This window comes from Nerophis lumbriciformis, linkage group LG02, assembly GCF_033978685.3.
Source record: "Nerophis lumbriciformis linkage group LG02, RoL_Nlum_v2.1, whole genome shotgun sequence".
Lineage (NCBI taxonomy): Eukaryota > Metazoa > Chordata > Actinopteri > Syngnathiformes > Syngnathidae > Nerophis > Nerophis lumbriciformis.
The window spans coordinates 7,937,501-7,945,000 of NC_084549.2; the positions used below are offsets into that span (position 1 = coordinate 7,937,501).

Sequence of the window (7,500 nt, forward strand, 5' to 3'; positions counted from 1 at the left end):
CCCGGACATGTCCTCTTTTGCGGAGCTGTCCCGGCGGAGTTTCTTAAATGCATGTATTTTCAATGTACGTTCAGGGTTAAGAAGGGGTTAAAAACAAAACAAATTGTGCGCACAGCAGCATTGGTCAGGGAGGGGCAGAGACAGAGAGAGAGAGAGAGTTATGATAAACGCGCATGCGTCGCCAGGCTCTGCTTTTTATCCATAGATTTATCAGATTTTATTTTTTATTATCTATAGCAGGTGTGTGAAAAGTGTGTCCCGGAGGCCATTTGCGGCCCACAGCTAATGTTTTAAAGGCCCATGGCACATTCTAAAAATACTATTAAAATGAACAAAAACATAACAAAAGTGAAATAAAAAAGCTTAAAGGTGAAATGTAATTTAGAAAAAGTTGCAATGTTGACGAAGAAAACAAAGCTGTTTTTTTTTCTTACAAACTGTCATTGCTCAAAACAAGCTCAGAGGGGACAGAGCTTTCTCTGTTGTGGGTCCCAAACTCTGGAACGATCTCCCTCTCCATGTGAGACAGGCCCCTTCTTTGGCTATTTTTAAGACCCTTCTTAAAACCCATTTTTATTCACTGGCTTTTAACGCAGCATGAGACTTTGAACTGTTTTTAGCTTTTAACTTTTTTTTTTACTGTTTTTAACTTTTAAACTGTTTTTATCTAACAAACTGTTCTTAGGGTAATTTATATTTGCTTTTTAAATGTGTATTTTTATTTCTGTTTTAAATGTTATTTTTTTAGTCTGTCCTTTGCCTCAATTTCTTTGTGGTGTACAGCCCTTTGTTTTTCAACTGTGCTTGTCTTTAAAGGGCTTTATAAATAAAGTTGGTATGGTATGGTATGGTATGGTATAATATTGAATCAAAATCAATGTTACTATGAATTATTGACCTATCCAAGGTTCCCATTACTTCACATCAAATATTCCACTAAGAAAAATATTTTTGGTGGAAGATTTTGCATATTTTGTGTGTTTGCCATTAAAAACATAGTTTTGTTTGACAAAAAAGGGCAGAAAACAAACAAACAAAAAAACAACATAAAAAAAAACTAAAACATTTTGAAATGAGGGATGTATCTGAAGTAGGGCTGCAACAACTAATTGATTAAATCGATTAAAATCCATCCATCCATCCATCCATCTTCTTCCGCTTATCCGAGGTCGGGTCGCGGGAGCAGCAGCTTAAGCAGGGAAGCCCAGACTTCCCTCTCCCCAGCCACTTCGTCCAGCTCCTCCCGGGGGATCCCGAGGCGTTCCCAGGCCAGCCGGGAGAGATAGTCTTCCCAGCGTGTCCTGGGTCTTCCCCGTGGCCTCCTACCGGTCGGACGTGCCCGAAACACCTTCCTAGGGAGGCGTTCGGGTGGCATCCTGACCATATGCCCGAACAACCTCATCTGGCTCCTCTCGATGTGGAGGAGCAGCGGCTTTACTTTGAGCTCCCCCCTGAATGACAGAGCTTCTCACCCTATCTCTAAGGGAGAGCCCCGCCACTCGGCGGAGGAAACTCATTTCGGCCGCTTGTACCCGTGATCTTGTCCTTTCGGTCATGACCCAAAGCTCATGACCATAGGTGAGGATGGGAAAGTAGATCGACCGGTAAATCGAGAGCTTTGCCGTCCGGCTCAGCTCCTTCTTCACCACAACGGATCGATACAGCGTCCGCATTACTGAAGACGGCGCACCGATCCGCCTGTCAATCTCACGATCCACTCTTCCCTCACTCGTGAACAAGACTCCAAGGTACTTGAACTCCTCCACTTGGGGCAAGATCTCCTCCCCAACCCGGAGATGGCACTCCACCCTTTTCCGGGAGAGAACCATGGACTCGGACTTGGAGGTGCCGATTCCCATCCCAGTCGCTTCACACTCGGCTGCGAACCGATCCAGTGAGAGCTGAAGATCTTGGCCGAAGGAAGCCATCAGGACCACATCATCTGCAAATAGCAGTGACCTAATCCTGCAGCCACCAAACCAGATCCCCTCAACGCCCTGACTGCGCCTAGAAATTCTGTCCATAAAGGTTATGAACAGAATCGGTGACAAAGGGCAGCCTTGGCGGAGTCCAACCCTCACTGGAAACGTGTCCGACTTACTGCCGGCAATGCGGACCAAGCTCTGACACTGATTAAAATCGATTATCAAAATAGTTGGCGATTAATTTAGTCATCGATTCGTTGAAACTATGCTATGCGCATGCGCAGAGGCTTTATTTATTTATTTATTTGTATTTGTTTTGTTTTTTTTGTTTTATAAACCTTTATTTATAAACTGCAACATTTACAAACAGCTGAGAAACAATAATCAAAATAAGTACAAAAATAGTACAAAACAGCACCAGGGCGGCGCTGAGGCTACGTCTCATCAGGTGGAGGTAAGCCAGCCAATGATGTGTCGTGTGCAGCTCACGTGACGACGTCGTCTCCTTTGCTGGAAACATTCAAAAAAATGGCGCAGGAAAACAGTACGGATAGTTTAGCGGAGAAACATCTTGAGGTTATTGCTTCAATGGAGAAAAGTGTACGACCTAAGTCGTCAAAAGTGTGGGAACACTTTACTTTAAAGACTTCAAAGAAGAGTGTTTCCTGCAAAATGGCACGGAAGTACAACATTGCTTCAGGAGCACCTGAAGAGGAAACATGTTGGAGCCATGGATGAAGGCGTAACTTTTTAAGTCCATAGTGGCAACAGGCATTCATGAGTTCAGCTTTTTTGTGAGTAACGTTAAAGGGGAACATTATCACCAGACCTATGTAAGCGTCAATATATACCTTGATGTTGCAGAAAAAAGACCATATATTTTTTTAACCGCTTTCCGAACTCTAAATGGGTGAATTTTGGCGATTTAAACGCCTTTCTAATATTTGCTCTCAAAGCGATGACGTCGGAACGTGGCTTCACATCGGGAAGCAATCCGCCATTTTCTCAAACACCGAGTCAAATCATCTGTTATTTTCCGTTTTTTCGACTGTTTTCCGTACCTTGGAGACATCATGCCTCGTCGGTGTGTTGTCGGAGGGTGTAACAACACGAACAGGGACGGATTCAAGTTGCACCAGTGGCCCAAAGATGCGAAAGTGGCAAGAAATTGGACGTTTGTTCCGCACACTTTACCGACGAAAGCTATGCTACGACAGAGATGGCAAGAATGTGTGGATATCCTGCGACACTCAAAGCAGATGCATTTCCAACGATAAAGTCAAAGAAATCTTCCGCCAGACCCCCATTGAATCTGCCGGAGTGTGTGAGCAATTCAGGGACAAAGGACCTCGGTAGCACGGCAAGAAATGGCGGAAGTTTGTTCCCGCAGACGAGCGAGCTAAACCCCCTATCGACCCTAGCTTCCCTGGCCTGCTGACATCAACTCCAAAACTGGACAGATCAGCTTTCAGGAAAAGAGCGCGGATGAGGGTATGTCTACAGAATATATTAATTGATGAAAATTGGGCTGTCTGCACTCTCAAAGTGCATGTTGTTGCCAAATGTATTTCATATGCTGTAAACCTAGTTCATAGTTGTTAGTTTCCTTTAATGCCAAACAAACACATACCAATCGTTGGTTAGAAGGCGATCGCCCAATTCGTCCTCGCTTTCTCCCGTGTCGCTGGCTGTCGTGTCGTTTTCGTCGGTGTCGCTTGCATACGGTTCAAACCGATATGGCTCAATAGCTTCAGTTTCTTCTTCAATTTCGTTTTCGCTACCTGCCTCCACACTACAACCATCCGTTTCAATACATGCGTAATCTGTTGAATCGCTTAAGCCGCTGAAATCCGAGTCTGAATCCGAGCTAATGTCGCTATAGCTTGCTGTTCTTTCCGCCATGTTTGTTTGTGTTGGCTTCACTATGTGACGTCACAGGTAAATGGACGGGTGTTTATAACGATGGTTAAAATCAGGCACTTTGAAGCTTTTTTTAGGGATATTGCGTGATGGGTAAAATTTTGAAAAAAACTTCGAAAAATATAATAAGCCACTGGGAACTGATTTTTAATGGTTTTAACCATTCTGAAATTGTGATAATGTTCCCCTTTAACGTTATGCCTTTGTTGCAACGCGGGGCTGATAATGTGTCTCTGGCACATTTGACTCCGTTTTGAGAGAGAAAACGCACGGTTACCAATTTGGAAATAAACGTAACGGACAGAAGTATTTCAGGTTGGTTTCATAATGGATCACTGTAGCCGGGCCCGATAAAGCTATCCATCCATCCATCCATTTTCTACCGCTTATTTCGTTCGGGGTCGCGGGGGGCGCTGGAGCCTATCTCAGCTGCAATTGGGCGGAAGGCGGTGTACACCCTGGACAAGTCGCCACCTCATCGCAGGGCCAACACAGATAGACAGACAACATTCACACTCACATTCACACACTAGGGCCAATTTAGTGTTGCCAATCAACCTATCTCCAGGTGCATGTCTTTGGAGGTGGAGTACCCGGAGGGAACCCACGCAGTCACGGGGAGGACATGCAAACTCCATACAGAAAGATCCCGAGGCCGGGATTGAACTCACGACTACTCAGGACCTTCGTATTGTGAGGCAGACGCACTAACCCCTCTTCCACCGTGCTGCCCCCGATAAAGCTATATAAATATATTTAGATTCGAATGAAGCTTTAGTATAACTAAAGGTTATGAAGGTGCTGGAATATTTCGAGCAGCCTAAAATGAATCCTTTATTATTCACGACAGAAACGTATCTGATTCAGTTCTGATCTGATGAGTTACATTTCTGTGTTATTATTGCTGTATGCTGCACCCCCAATGGTGCCAGTATGCTGGTTTTTTTCAATAAAATACTGGAAAGGAAATGTAGATTGTCTCTTTTATCTGATTATTAATCGATTAATCGAAGTAATAATCAACAGATTAATCGATTATCAAATGAATCGTTAGTTGCAGCCCTAATCTGAAGTTGATGTAGACTCCAGAGATTTAAGCGTTAAATATAAAATGTATGTATGCCCTGGCACACCATTATCATCATTACATCACCCAAGCAAAACACTTTTTACACTTTTATACTGAAATAAATACACCTACGACTTATTAAATAAAAACATAGAAAAAACTACCAGCAGCGGTAAAGTTCAGATCCATGAAGGAAAGAAGAAAGTGAAAGAATGTTTATAACTGAATACATTTACATATGTATACAACAGTGACGTGCGGTGAGGTTGATGGCTGGTGAGGCACTGACTTCATCACAGTCAGATTTACAAACATATGAACCCTAAAGAGTATGTTATTCACCATTTGATTGGCAGCAGTTAACGGGTTATGTTTAAAAGCTCATACCAGCATTCTTCCCTGCTTGGCACTCAGCATCAAGGCTTGGAATTGGGGGTTAAATCACCAAAAATGATTCCCGGGCGCAGCGCCGCTGCTGCCCACTGCTCCCCTCACCTCCCAGGGGGTGATCAAGGGGATGGGTCAAATGCAGAGGACAAATTTCACCACACCTAGTGTGTGTGTGACAATCATTGGTACTTTAACTTAACTTTAACTTTACACATACAAACTGTAGCACACAAAAAAGCACATTTAATTAAAAAAAACGTTATTATGGTCTTACCTTTACTTATAAATGCGCCGCTGTTGTGCTGGATTAATGAACCCCCTGATGGGAGTGTTATATCAACTAAAGCCCTCATTTAAACTTTCCACGTGCAAGATTGAATCTATTTAAAAAAGTGTAACCGAGGGTTTATAAATGTCGCCTATACTGTATGAAACTACAAAATAACAAACACGGAGGCTCCAGTTTACACGAGGACCACTTTATTTACCTTCTTTCAAAAACTTCCGCTCCACTCCAACGTGTCAAAATTCCGCTCTTAGCGCCTTCAAAATAAGAGCTCAAGGCATATACTGTATAACAGCGCATAACAGGAACTTAACATCACAAAGACGAAAGCCCATAAAAATAGGTGACAAAAGTTATTTAATAAGAAGCCAAAAAGTGCAAAAACAATAGTGTTCGTGTTGGAGGAGTTGTGAATTAGGTACACCTGCAGTCTACAGGTGTACCTAATGTTGTGGCCCTGCAGTCATTCACAACTCCTCCAACACGAACTTTATTGTTTTTGCACTTTTTGGCTTCTTATGAAATAACTTTTTTAAATAGATTAAATCTTGCACGTGGAAAGTTTAAGTGTGGGCTTTAGTTGATATAACACTCCCGTCAGGGGTTGCCGTGCATTCTACGGCGGGGGGTGCAGGAGGCGAGCCTCAGCCAGTGCGTCTTTTGCAGCCGTTTTATGATCGCTCAGCACAAGAAATACGTTACACACATACAGTTGTTGACAAAATACACTGTACATTATATACCTCAGCTAACTAAACTATGGAAATGTATAATATAGTCCATATAGCAATACGGTCTCACTGCACAGCAGGCCAGCAGTTAGCCGAGTCCGTCCATGTTGAGGCACTGAGTGACGTCACCGCACCGTCTCTTCTCAGTATTTGAACGGCAAATGTGAAAATTCAGCGATTTTGAATAGAAATTATCTAAAACTGGGCTTCACGGTGGCAGAGGGGTTAGTGCATCTGCCTCACAATACGAAGGTCCTGAGTAGTCTTGGGTTCAATCCCGGGCTCGGGATCTTTCTGTGTGGAGTTTGCATGTTCTCCCCGTGACCTCGTGGGTTCCCTCCGGGTACTCCGGCTTCCTCCCACCTCCAAAGACATGCACCTGGGGATAAATTGATTGGCAACACTAAATTGGCCCTAGTGTGTGAATGTGAGTGTGAATGTTGTCTGTCTATCTGTGTTGGCCCTGCGATGAGGTGGCGACTTGTCCAGGGTGTACCCCGCCTTCCGCCCGATTGTAGCTGAGATAGGCTCCAGCGCCCCCCGCGACCCCAAAGGGAATAAATGGTAGAAAATGGATGGATGGATGGACATACAGTTGTTGACAAAATACACTGTACATTATATACCTCAGCTAACTAAACTATGGACATGTATAATATAGTTCATATAGCAATACGGTCTCACTGCACAGCAGGCCAGCAGTTAGCCGAGTCGGTCCATGTTGAGGCACTGAGTGACGTGCCTCGACTGGCTGCTGTTCACCGCACCGTCTCTTCTCAGTATTTGAACGGCAAATGTGAAAATTCAGCGATTTTGAATAGAAATAATCTAAAACTGGTGAAGTTAAATGGAAAATAACTTTATAGTATAATCACTGGATACATATAACAATTTAATATATATTTTTTTCTTTTTACCTGCCTCGAGTGACTGCACGTCACTGGTATACAATTTTTTTTTTTTTTTTTTTTTTTATGAATTAAGTCACGTTTATGACAACCTTTTTCCAAAACACAATATAGAATGTGAGATATAACAGGATAATGTATATGTTTATCTTTTTTTTTTTTTTTCAAAACGCATACAAAAAAGCACCCCCAAAATTTACTGTGGGACGGACCCCCATTTTTATGATTTGATGGGACCCCATTTTGAAAATTCCTAGCGCCAACACTGCTG

General features: G+C 43.1%; 1 protein-coding gene across 2 annotated transcripts in view; it reads right to left on the bottom strand.

The window, feature by feature from the left end:
- LOC133580422 (protocadherin-15-like) overlaps window positions 1-7,500 on the bottom strand; it is an 888,230-nt gene that overhangs the window by 736,263 nt on the left and 144,467 nt on the right. The window lies entirely within an intron of this gene.